Here is a 13433-nt window from a genome sequence, read left to right as displayed (position 1 = left end):
TCTCAACATTTAATCCGCCTTAGTCCACACCAGCTCCCCCCACAGAGCTTCCTGTGGCGCTGCTGCTCCCGTAGCCAGCCAGCCACTCGCTCTGTCTTCACTGGTTCAGGGCTCCAGAGACTAAGCTGCTGCTAGCGTAACAGCTGCTTTTATAGGCCTCCCTGGCCCGATTGGCCAGTTTCTTCTGCCGCCACTCCAGCCTCCTGGAGGACATCTCTATGGCCTTTTTTCAGCTCAGGGCTTGGTCCACCCCGTTACATCCCCCTTGAAGTTTCCTGGGCAATGTGCCCCCACGGTCTGGAATTGGGTTTCCTCCTGTAACAAGCAAGGGTTTCATCCTGTCCAGTCCCGAGGATCATTGGAGGGCAATGCTGTCAGAGCCTCTGCATCTGCTGTCTCCCCTCAGGCGCTCTCCCCGTCTAGTGCTCCCTGGCTTTATCTGAGCTGTGTTGCTGGCGGCCCCAGACAGTTGTGCAGTTCCACAGCCAGCTGCAGTGATGGGGGGGGTTGATTCACAGACCAGCCCCCGCCCCAGCTCCCCTTCCTACACGCAACGCTCATTCCAACGGCGTTCAGTACTTGAGAAAGGGGGAGTCGTGCTGACCCCATCCAGGGCCCTGCTGGCTGGCTATGGCAGAGGGGACGGCTAGGACCCTGACTGTCATGCAAGCCAGGCACCATGCCCGTGACCTGGGTGGCCTCTGCAGAAGAGCGCAGAGCTGACTGGCGTGGGAGGCAGGCGAGCGATGAGAATGTCAATGGGAACGGCAGTATCATGGCTTCTCATTGATTGCAGTAACACCATGAGCTCCCCTCCAGGCCCCACTGTGCAGCATCCTGTCCTGCGCCAGCCAGGCAGAAGTGCTAGTGCCCGGGAGTAAACACTGTTAATTACAATTCAATGGCGACAATAAGGCCAGGCTCATTCCGAAGCCAGCTGAGGGACAGCGCAGCCAGGCGCTTACCCGCCAATGGGTGCAGGCAAACAGCACCGCTGTTGCGGTGGAAGGGCAGATCCTTTGCAATGCCGGGGGGCTAGGGAGCATGTGCATTGCAGGAAAAGCGCCTTCACATATGGGGAAGGACATTTATCATCAGCTCCCTCCAGGGTCGACCTTGGCCAGCTAATTCACGGCATCGCCCTACCTCCGCACTAGGGAAAAGGAGCTAACTCGGACCTCATCTCAACTTCTTTTCCTAACCCTTTGTGATGCAAGAGGTCAGACTTGTTGGTCCCCTCTGGCCTGACGGTCTCTGGAAGTGTTATTCCAGCCAAGAGAGGTCCTCGCTCTACAGGGCAGGAGGCCAGCTCCCCCCCAGTGAATGAAGTTTTAGTCCATTGGGTTGAGACCAGAGAAAGAGCCTCCAGAGTGAATGCAGCGTAGAAGCGCAGGCATGTGGGCCCGTCAGAGAACATGGGAGCTACATACTGCACCTTACAGGAAGGGCAGCGACCAGAGAAAATACACTAGGAACAGAGAGCGGGAGGCAGGGCGTGGGGATTCCCTGGGAGCCTCGCGGCGGAACAGTTTCATAAAGGAGATTCGTCACGATCCGAGATTCCTGGGCCCTAGAGAACGCGGCACCAAAAAGAAACAGATTCAGAACCATTGAACAAGGACCCCTCCGCCCAGGCCCCAGTGCATCGAAGATGAGGAGCCCAGCTCCAAGCAAGCTGTGCCGCCGTGTCCCAACAAGGGAACAATGGGCAGCCACAACCGCGACTTCCCCCAAAGCCTGACCCTCAGTCTGGGCGGCCAGGAGGGACAGGCTGGCAACTACAGCACTGTCACGTTACTGGATTTAGAGGGGAGCAGCCAGATCACTGCTGCACCCATGGGGGGTGTTTGCCCCAAAAGTTGGTACAAAGGGGGCCATGTGAGGTGTCAAACAAAAGCTTACTTTCTACGGATTCTGTATCTGCTCTTCATATATCTGTGTAATGTCTGTGTGTGGAGTTATGAATAGGTACTCTGGATGGAGACTGGAAGTTCCTCTGTATGGGGTTGAGTAATGGGCCAGGAATGTTTGCCCATGGACATGCTAATGAGCAAAGCTCTGGAACAATAGCCCTCTATAGGCCAAGGACACACCTCAAGAATGGGGACGGATACTTAAGGGCTACCAGCAGGGGACACAGAGAGACGCCACGGGCCAGGTGACCGGCTGCAGCCAAGAAGAGACCAGGAAGGAGGGATAAAGATGCCATGTGGTCAACTCCATGTTGGTCTCCAGATCTGCTCCTGACCCCAGATGCGGCCTCACAGGGATTCATGAGCCAGGAAGAACTGAGGACCCATCCTGGCATAGGATGTGCACCAAGGACTTTTAAGCCAGCAGCTGTAACATCTCTGCTAGAGCCTGCATCGAGAACTGGGAGATTCAATGCATGTAATGTATGGTACTTTAACAACCTTACTCGCATGTTTTTCTTTCCGGTAGTAATAAACCTTTAGATTGTAGATTCTAAAGGATTGGCCCAGTGTGATTTGTGGGTAAGGTCCAGAATGTAAATTGCCCAGGGATCTGTGGCTGGTTTCTTGGAACCGGACAGAACTTGTTTGGGGTAGGTGGGATTGTGTTCTAAGACCCCTCACCTGTGGATGAGGCCCAGGGCCATCTGGCGCACGGATATTGCTGGGATGTTGGAGGGGTTTTGCTCGTGAGGCTTCAGGCAGGCAGCTGAAGTGCTCTGTGGGACTGGTTTGAGGCCTGTTTGGGAAGGTCTCCAGTCTGGGGGCTAGAGAGAGCCCCGAATTCGAGCAATTCGCCCTGAGCAGACGCCCTCAGCTGTGCCCAGACCTGGCCCGTCACAGGCACCCACTCTCAAGTGTCCCATTCGGCTGGGGGGTCGTTGGCAGCAGAGCCCCACCTAAGAAGCTGCTGCGGTGGCTGAGCAGAGCCCTGCAGGGCAAGAGTGGTGAGGAGAGATGGGGGGGTCTGGGCGTGCCAGGCTGCCCGCATGTCCTGGGGGGGCACGGGGCTGCTGGCTCGGACAGGAAGAGGACTCACGGGCAGGTTCTGCAGGTTGGGCTGGGGGGCCCTGGGCTTAACATTTGGGTGAGGACTCCAGCGACAGGACCTAGGTAGGAGCCCATTTCCTGCCCTGGATTGTTGGAGGGAAGTAGGAGGCCAGCTCTGTACCCTGCAGCACAGCGCGTGGCTGGTGGCTGCAGACCCTCGGGGGCAGACGTGGCTCTGGATGGTTGATTATCCAGCAGTGCCCAGTGCTCTTGGTCTCCTTCGACTTCTTCAGCTCAGTGGGGCACAAAGGTTATTTCTTGCTGGCCTCAGGCGGTGGCGAGAGCTGGGATAAGTGGCTATTTTGGTGCTCGGCCGGCGTCTCCGCCCTTGCAGTCTGAGCACAGCTCCAGGGAGCCCGAAGCCAAAGGTTAAAACAAGCCACAACGGGAGTGTGGCTGTCCTGGGAGCACAAATAACAGTCCGGAGGCAGCCTGAGCTCACTGGCACTGTGTGGGCAGCACGCTCCAGTCACACGCTGCCCTGCCCATCCGTGCCTGTGATCTCAGGCACTGTGCAAGAGCCCCACTACCTCCCGCCCTGGCCTGGTGCGAAGATGCAAGAGTGAGCGAGTGATTGGTAGGAGAGCATCACGGGGTGTGCTCGGCGTGGCCTAGACCCGTGCTTCTCAACCCTTGCTACCAGGCCCCGGCTTGCTGCCTTCCTAAACTGCACCAGGGAAATTTCCAGGGCCAGTGCTGGTCCAGGGCCAGCCACCAAGAAACACTGGGTTAGATTAAGGGTAGGACCTTTTCCCAGGTGGAGGGAGCAGCCCACGATTCCCCAACAGGCACAGGTTAACAAAGGGAGGCTATGGCCTCACTATAGAGAAAGATGACCTGAAAGTGTTAAAAATAATTCTGCCGTTCTTTTATAGAATCCTCGAACTAGAACAGCCCTCGAGAGGCCATCTTGTCCAGCCCCCTACATTCAGGGCAAGACCGTTTAGACCAGCCCTGACAAGTGTCTGTCTAAGCTGTTCTTAAAAACCTCCAATGAAGGAGATTCCACAGTCTCCCTGGGCAATTTTTCCCGGCGGTTAGCCATCCTGACAGGTAGGCTATGTTTACACTATGTTGTAAAGCAGGCCTTTTCTGACCATGGCCTTCGCGTATCGCCCATCCTGCCACACTGGACCCCTCACTGAAAACAGACCATAAGATACTCAGAGAAGCATGGGAAGCACAATGCAACTTTCTGCAAACGGAATTTGGCCTTGTAGGCATCATAGAACAGGGAGGTGAGCATGAAAAAATAGAACACAGCTGCAAGAGATAAATAAGACTCTCTTGACCAGTCCTTGAAGGCAGGGAGGTAGGCATAGGGAGATAAGACGTAACTGCCATGCACACTGACCATGCCCACACCCAGCACTGTCCACGGGGCCATCAGGCAGGCATCATGAAAAATCCTATAGGGCAATATTTCACGTTACCTCATTACCAGCCTATCAGGCCCGGCCAGGGAACTGACCCTAATAAGGTACCGGATATCAGGTTATGTTATAAAAGACCCTCAACCCCTTTGTTCGACAGAGGTTCCGTGTATTGAGGGCACGTGGGGGTTTTTTGCCCAGCTGAAGGATTGATCACCCTGAGGCTGCCTTCCCCACCCTTCAAGTCAAAGATAGGGGTGCACAAGTCCTGAGCATGCTCCGAGTTTTTGTGTGTCTTCATGTTGTTATCATTGCTGCATTTGTAAGTATTACTTAAATCTATCAATTGTTAGCTTAGTCAATAGTTAAGTTGTATTAATCATGTCTTGTAATCTTGTGAGATATAAGCAAGTTGCATTGTATAGATAGTGTAATTTTATGCTGTGTGATAGTGTTATGTTTTAGTCTAGGTACAAGTGTTAGAAGAAAAACCCAGGAGTTGTTAACCTGTAACAGCAAAAATCAATGACCAACTCCACCAGCTGTCCTAAAGTAATATTGGAAGGATTGGCTGTGGGTGGCCTTTTTATTGTTATTATTTTAGCTTTGTTTTTTGTATTTTTTGTTTGTATGCTGCGCTGCGTTAAGTGAATTAGGGATAGTGATTTAATATAAGTAAATTGTAATCTAGGAATTGTAATCAGTTAGGTATAGTTGTGTTCAAGTTTTCTACCCTGTAAAAGCATTGGGCAATTGTTAGTTAAAAAGACCATTTTCTAATTGTTGGTTTTAATAAAAGAATCATTCCACTTAATAAAGATCATTTGTTTTACACCATCATCCAGTAGTTTTCACTGGGTAATCGGCTTTAACCCTTGAGGCTTCCATCACATCACCGAACCAAGGTGTAACACACTACAGCTTTTTCTTCCTCCAGTTTGTAACAGCCTTTTATGTACTTGAAAACTATTATCATGTCCCACCTCAGTCTTCTCCAGACTAAACAAACACATTTTTTCCAGTCTTCCCTCAGAGGTCATGTTTTCTAACGCTTTACTCTTTCGACCTTCTCCAGTTTGCCAACATCTTTCCAGAAATGTGGTGTCCAGAACCGGGCACACTGCTCCTGCTGAGGCCTAATCAGCGCAGAATTACTTCCTGCCCACAGTGCTCCTGTTTTGCATCCCAGGGTCAGGTTTGCTTGTTCTGCAACAGCGTCACAGTGTTGACTCATATTTAACTTGTAGCTTTTTATAACCCCCGGCTGCCTCTCTGCAGTGCTCGTTCCTCGGCAGTCACTCCCACGGATTGTTCCCCTAAGCGCAGCACTTGGCGTTTGTCCTCATTGAACTTCACCCTTTTCACTGCCAGCCACTTCTCCTAACTGTGCTGCACGCCCCCCGGGCTGGCCCCAGGGAGAAGCTGGAGGGCAGGCTGCGCAGATTCCCCCCACTCCCAGCTGACCCCAGGGCCGGCCCTAACTCCTGGCAATGCTGGGTAAGTCGTCTAGTACTTCAGACATCACTACGGTTGACTAATAAACCCAGTGTAAGTAATTGTTACCGGGGGCTACAGCCGCACGTCTCTCTCGTTCACTGCGAATGGGGCAACGCTTTATGAGCTTGCTCGCTGTAAAACTTTATACAGAGCCAGATGCATTTAGCTGGGGCTCACGTCCCAGTGGAGCTGTGCACCTGGGTGCTGAGGCAAATCCCTTTGAGCCTGACCTCAGTGTCCGTATTACGCTGCTGTGGGCTGTGACCGCACGTCTGGGCTGTCCCTGGCAGAGACCAGAGCGTTTGGCTCAGCAGGACAGGACGGCCAATGCTCCCTCTCATCTTTGCCATTCATGTGCAGAATAATTTTACGTGCATTGAGGCATGTGCAAATGTGCACCACCAGTAGAAACAAAAAAAGTGAGCTAGGGGCGCTCTGCTGATCGGCTGGGTGGCGTTTGAATTTCTCCTGAGCTGCCACGCAAGGGCCCAGCTTTCAGGGACCACTGGTGGGCAGGCCACCAGTGAGCAGGTAGGCGGGTCAGTGGTATTTTGGTTCTTCAAGTGTCTTCATCATGGGGATCTCCGTGACAGAACCCGTCACCATGGAGAGCTCAGGAACTGCTGGATGGTGAAATCCGCTACTGGACAGCCCCTCACACCTGTCCTGAGCAGGGAGCTAAGCACCACAAGGGCACCAGGATCTTGAGGCAGGGGAATTACGTCCACGTTATCCAGACCCAGAGCAAATCCATTTGCCTCTTTTGTATCCTCCACTCCCATCTAAGTAATGAGCAGGCCCAGCCTGGCCCAGAGGGTGAGATCTACCTGGCGTCTGAGCCCAGCCCAGCCCCCCAGATGAGCTGGAGTCGGCAAGCCGCACAGCCGACCAGGGCCTGCCTAGAAATGGCAGGGGCAAAGGAAACACGCACTTGTCTCTGGTTTGCCAGGAGTGCTTGGGGCAGCTCTCTTTTGCAGGGGCCCCACGGGGCTGCCCGCAGGTAACAGAGAACAGGAAGAATGTTCATTTTGCATCCAGTGGCATTCAGCTCAGGCGCCGGCATGAAAAGGCAGAGCAATGCCAGCCTGTCAGCGAACTTCAGCCTGGGCGCCCAGGCTGAGGCAGGGAGAGGGAAGGGAGCCAGTTCCGGGCTGGAGGTTGAGTCGGGACGACGGGCTGCGTTGTTCCGCTCTGGCGCTACTGCCAAGCAAACCTTCTGTCTTGTGCTTCCACTGAAGCCCTGGAAGGAAGAGCCGGGGTGCAGAGAACGAGGGGCGTGTCACTGAGAGCACTGCGCCAAGTCCCGGCCACGTGCCTGGAATCCAAACACGAACACTGTTGGCAAGAAATCCGAGCCGGCCGGCCCTGCCCTGGGGAGATTTGTGTGTCATGGACCAAACGAACATTTGCTGATTGCACAGAGTAACTGCCATACGAGCTGCAGATGGGCTACTGAGGAAGCAGGTTCTGCTCTACAGCTTCCCCTTACCCAGCTTTGCCAGTGCCCCTCACACCCGACCTCAGCCCCCTGCTATTCCACCTCTGACTCCCCAGTGTATTTCTGCCAGCACGGCTCAGACTGCGCCTGTCGAACCTCCTGCTGTGGTCACTTTGGGCCTCTCTGGAGCAGAGATTTCTCCCAGCGATGTTGGCAGAGGTCACCGAGGTGGGAGCCTGAGTGGTAGCTTGCTGTGCCGACCAGCCGATAGGCATTCGGCTGCGGGGGGGCGCTCCCTCAGCGTGCGGCCCTGGCTTTGCAGATACGTGGCAGAGCAGCCGCCGAGAGAACCCTAGTAAAAGGGATGAGGGCATCAGGCCAGATCTATTGTCAATGAAGCACGGTGCTAGGACCTGGCACACTCTGCCAGACACTTACGCGTGCCCACTGCCATGGGCCAGCTCAGTCAGCGGTGGGACTTTCCACAACTCCTGGGCTGGACAGAGACAGCCCCTCTGAGGCCCCTCGTCATACGCTGTGTCATGGCTCCTTCCCCACTCTGGCATGGTAAATGCAGAAGTGGGGGCCAGCAAGTGCCCCAAAACCTTATCTCCCAGGCTTTGGTATAAAACTTGCCCCAAAGTCTTAAAGCCCTAGATTTTGGGAATAAAACTTCCACTGCCACCATCCAAGTATTGATGCGACAAATCAGGAGAAAGCTCACTAGGGAAATCTCACCCTGAAGTATGAACCAGGACACCCTATTAACCAGTACCAGGTTAAGAAGAATAAAAAAACTTTTATTAGCACCACAGTAGTCCTGTTGCCAGCATAATGACTAGATGGAAAAGTCACAAATAAAATACTCCTGGAGAAACTCCATGGGCCTAGAACGGAATTACAAAGAAAAGCCAAAACATCTTTTAAAAAGTGCACAGACAGCAGATCCCACACCATAAAAAAATGAAACCTGACAGATTTATCTAAACGTTACCCTACTTTCACAGAGTGAAGAAAGAGTCTTTTCTTGGAGGGAGACATAGTGTCTGTCCCCTCAATAGCTGGAGAGAACTGCCCAGAACAAAGGAGGGAAAAACCAAAAATTCCTTTGTCCCAGTTTGAAATTCCTCCCTACATTCCTATTGGCCATCCCTCCTGGCTAGGCAAGGGACATAGTTAACCCCTTAGTCCCCAGGCTGCTGGCTAAGCCTCATGATCATGACCAGGGCCTGACAATTAATGTAATCTACTTGCCTGTGGCCAGTAGATTACAAGCCAGCACAGCCGTGCAGTGCGGTCAGCGCATGCGCAGCGTGCGGAACCGCGCTGCTGGCGAGCCCTGATCACGACACTGATACAAAAACGTCACCCCAGAGCTATCTGGGGCTGGAGGCTCTGACGTAAAAACACCACAAAGGGCTTGTGGCTCCCGGCCCTGCTGCTACCACGTTGCCTGGCAGCCAGCCGGGGTTGCTGCAGCAATTTGAAGCTGGTGGCTCCAGCCCCTGCTGGGGTAGTGCCATGACTGTGACCCGTGAGCCATTTTACAAGGCTCCTGCTGCCTTGAAATTTGGTGGCATGGGCAGCGGGATATAAACAGGAATCCAGGTGCAGTTGGCAGGCCGGATCCAAGTGCAAGGGGGGCTGGATCTGGCCTCTGGGCGCATCCTGCCCAGCCCTGCTCTGAGCTGGTGCGCTTCCGCGATATCCTTTGTGTGCCAGATTCTGGGAGCAGGGCCTGCCTCTTGCTCACCGCTCCGCTCTGTTTTGTCACAGCCAAGTCTGGGCTGCTAGTGCTGGGCCTCGCCCCAGGCCCGGTACGTGGGCTTCTGCATGGAGCCCTCTTCTTACTGCAAGTGACACAGACATGGTAGCCTTCAGATGCTCAAAGAGCCAGGAAGTTTCCATGGGCTGTGGCTTGTGGCTACCAAGCCGGATCCCAGGGTATTCACCTGAACAGTCTGGTATTTTTGCCTCCTGTCCAGTAAAAAAAATATTCAGAAAATACCAGACATCTAAGATGTCTGGTATTTTCTGATTTTTTCCCCCGGACAGGAGGCGAAAATGCCGGGCACCTGGCAACCTTACAAACACTCAGCGCCCGGCCTCCCTCCCCCCGAACCCTCCTCTGACCCCCAAAACTCCCAGCCCCCTGACCCCATGCTTACCTGGTTCCGCAAGGCTGCCGGCACAAAATGGCTGCTGGCAAAAAGATCAAGGGGAAGCAATGACTCCCCTGGGTCTTAGTGCTCAACTTCTCCCCTGTTCCTATCCCTGCACTCACTCTTAAAGGGGACATGCTATTTTAATGCTGGTTTATTTTAATTTTTTGTTGTTGTTGTTCAACAACTTTGGTCTCCCCCCCTTTTTTATTCTTCAACAGAATTTTTTCCCGGTGTTTTTTTTTGGGGGGGGGGAGAAGCTGTTCCGTATTTCTGTTTCAACCATCTGGCAACCCTAAGGGCTGGGTCTACCATGAGGTGAACTGAGGCGGCCGCCTCAGATGCCAGACTGTGGGGGGCACCACTAGGACCCAGAGTGTAGAAAACTGTGTCTGCTGCTGGTGCATCTGTATGGTCTCTGCACTAGATGCACAGCGATGGTGTGGATAAATCCCTGTAATATTATATTTTGTATTAAGATCTTGTCCTTTTAGATATATCTTTATGTGTTCTTATAGAATCTCTGTTACATTTCTCCTATAACTTTGTATTAAGATATATAGATCTTGTAGGGAAAAAAAAATGTCTTTTGAGCTCTCCCCTTTCCTTGATTGCCCTGTTGAAATAAATGAGGTGTGACTGGAGAATGAAAGGGGAGCACCTCCAGCAGCAGTTGCAAGGGTGGAGAAGGTCTGGGAGCCAGATCCAAGACACTACCTGTAAAGTGAACTCATTAAGAAGACTGGACAGACAGACACCTTGGGAGTCAAGCAGCATTAAGAAAGGCAAGGTGATGACTAATCGGCTGTATGAGAGGGATAAATAGGAGGCATCTTGCAGAGGGACCCCGGGTTTTCGTCTTGTCAACATGGGCGCATCGATCTGGATCCGCAGAAGCCTGGCTCCACCCCTCCCCCATCTAACTCACCTGGCCAGTGCAGTGAGGGGGAGCAACTTTTGGTAACAACAAGATGGAGTGTGCTTGTGTGTGTGAGAGTGCATGAGTGTGATGTATCATATGCATATGATAAGTTTTGATTATTCTATGTGGGATCAATAAATGTGGCGTGTTGCCTTATCCCCCTGAAAAGGATCCCGAGTACTTCTTTTAAGTACAACAATGGGGGCGTGCTGTGCTGGAGGAAGGAGGGCACAAGAGCCTTTTCAAAGCTTTGGCCCAACCAAGGAGGCATGGGGGGGCGTCATTTGAGCTCCCCGCCTCAGGTGCCAAAATGTCGTGGGCCGGCCCTGCCAGCTCCGCCCCACGCAGAGCAGCCCTGCTTCCCCTTTGCTGCGTCTCCCTCCCCCACAGAGGCAGAGTGCCGTGTCTGGACCCAGACTGCGGAGAGTGACTCAGCCCCTGGCAGAGCCATCCCTGGGGCACGTCCCAGGCATTTCCTCCCGTCTGTGCCTCGTGAGCCAGCCGCACCAGCAGGCTGTGGAGCTCGGAGTCAGCAGCAGCTCTGCCCGCTGGGCCTGGGGCTGGCAGGGACCCGCTCCTGGCAAGGGCCTGATGCACCGCCTTCCATCTGAAGCTGTCCGAAGACTCTGCGTCCTGCTGCCTTTGCTCTCCACATGCCAGTATCGCCCGCCGGGGCCCGTGCTCCTCGCCGCCGTGTATCCTCTTGGCCTCGGCCAGGACAGAGATCCCGGCGTCCCCTCCCTGCCAGCCCAGCCCTGTGCTCCACCTTGGGGTAGAGCAGCCTGTGGGGGGTCCCCTGAGGCTGGTGGCCTCGCCAGGTTGAACTCAGAAAGGGGCTGGGTGAACACCAATGTTCCCGCTACTCTTTCCCAACCATATGTGGATATTTTTACACCTGTGTGCGGAACACATTTCTGTGTGCACCAAGGCATGAGCAGATGTGCACCACCGGGCGAAACAAAGAACCTAGCCATGGGCCCTCTGCTACTCGGCTGGGCGGCACTGGACTCTTTCCGGAGCAGCGCGTAAGCGTAAGCGCCCGCTCCCGGGTGAACACTGGATGCGGATGGCAGTGGTACCAAAGAGCAAGCCCTCCAGTGCACGTACCGCTCGGCTCCTCACCAATGGGGAGCAGCCAATCAAGCAGCCTAATCAGATGTGTAAGCAGCCTGCCCCCCTTACTGCAGTCACCTGTTCACTGTCACCATCGGCTGCGCTCAGGCAGTGCCTGTTTCAGGGGAGGAGAGCTGGGTTCCCACTTGTATCTTCCAGCGGGTATCCAGGGTCAGTCACTGGCTGCCGATTCCCAACATCTACCTGCTGATCTTCTCCTTAGGCCAGGCCCTACTGCTCCTGGCTCACGGGCCTTTGAAGGGGCAGACTTCCTGGCACCCCTGCGTCTGGAGCACCCTTTCCCCCTCTCTCCGGCAGAGGAGGAGGGACGGTGGGAAAGGGCTGGTGCCCTGCTAGCAGCTCTGATGTGTGTCCTCTGGGGCAGAAGACAGCTCATGCCAGAAAATGCAACCTTAGAATCCTTTGAAGGACAAGAGGAGAAGAAGAACTTCTAAGAAAGCTACAGGGAGATGGAAATCGGCAATTCCCTGCGTTGGAATTTAGCCCATCCATGCTACTGCCTTCTGCTGGCTGAGATCAGAGCCACTGAGCTGGGGAGAAAGCCCTATGCGGAGGGGAACTAGCAGAGATTCTTCTTCAGCGCCTTTGTAGATGGCTGGCTCTTTTGGAGCCTGCAGTTCTGTCTCTCTGCAGCGGCCACAAAATTCCAAGCAGCCACGTTGCAAAGAGCTCAACAGCCACAGGTTCGTGGCCAATGATTTAATCTAAGTCCACAGCTCTGAGCAGCTGCTGAATTTAAAAAAAGAAAAAAAAAGAACAAGCATTGGAGCCACCCAGAGAAACCTGGGCGGAGCGCTGAGAAGCAGGAACTGACCCCCTCCCCCCGGCTTGTGCTCACATGCCGCTGCTGAAGCCCTGTGGGAAGGGCCATGTCTTGCCAAGACAACGGAAATTTCCCTTCCAGAGCTCACTTGGCTCCTTGCTGAAATATTGGACGAGTGCAAAACTAACATGGCAGGTCGCTGCTTTCGCCTTCTCCCGCTCCAGATTTTATTTTTTGCTTCAGGTTTTGGATGGACAGGGTGATGATTATTAATTATGCGCATTTGTAAGCCCGCTTCTTATACGGTTCATTTTTTGAGAAGGGAAAATTAACCAGAAATAATCACTTGGACAAAGAGCACCCAGGCTTAAAATTCCTCTTTTATGATTAATTCCTAGCACTCTTGGAAGGGTCTACTTTAAACGGGTAACTCCCCTTCAATAGCTCAGTCTGCCTTCATTCCTGATAGCTTCCTTTGACGTCTCCATTTGTTTGCTGTGGGGGAAAAGTCAACAGTGCTCCAACACCGATGCCTCGAGTGCCCAATGGGACCAGTTGTCAGGCCCTGTGGCACAGTCAGATGCAAAGTGCTAGATGAAAACCGCTGTCTGTTCCGGAACGATGGCCAGATGGAGCAGGCAGAAGGAACAAAGGCAGCAGTTGCCTACACGTGCCCCGTGCGGCATGGAAGCTCCTTGTGGGAGGGACTGGTTATTTGCTGTGTGTGTACAGCAGCCAGCACAGTGGGGTTTCGGGCTCCTCCGGCTGCAGCAGGGCAAATGAAGCTTTCCCTTTAACTCTCTGCCATTCTGCTGGGTGAGACACCAGCTGTTTTTCCGCATTGAGAGAGAAACTGAGGGTGAGGGTTGTTAACTAGTTAAAATCCAGTTCTGGCACTTGGCATCACGTGAAAGCTCTGGCCCCGCAAGGGGCTGGGTGCTTGCAATGCTCTCTGAAATCAACAGGGCCCTGGGTGCTTTGAATGTCTCAGGATCAAGCCTCTCCTTGAGGGAAACTGAGGCACGGAACTTTTGCTGCCAAAAGTGAGTCTAAATGCCCCAGTTTGGGGTGCTCGACATGAGATGCCGGCTTGTCTACACTCTAGAGCCCTCCTCGGATAG

The sequence above is a fragment of the Pelodiscus sinensis genome, chromosome 14 (genome assembly GCF_052426305.1).
Source record: "Pelodiscus sinensis isolate ZL-2025 chromosome 14, ASM5242630v1, whole genome shotgun sequence".
Taxonomy (NCBI): domain Eukaryota; kingdom Metazoa; phylum Chordata; order Testudines; family Trionychidae; genus Pelodiscus; species Pelodiscus sinensis.
The sequence above is the reverse complement of the archived record's forward strand: the minus strand, read 5'-3'. Positions refer to the sequence as shown.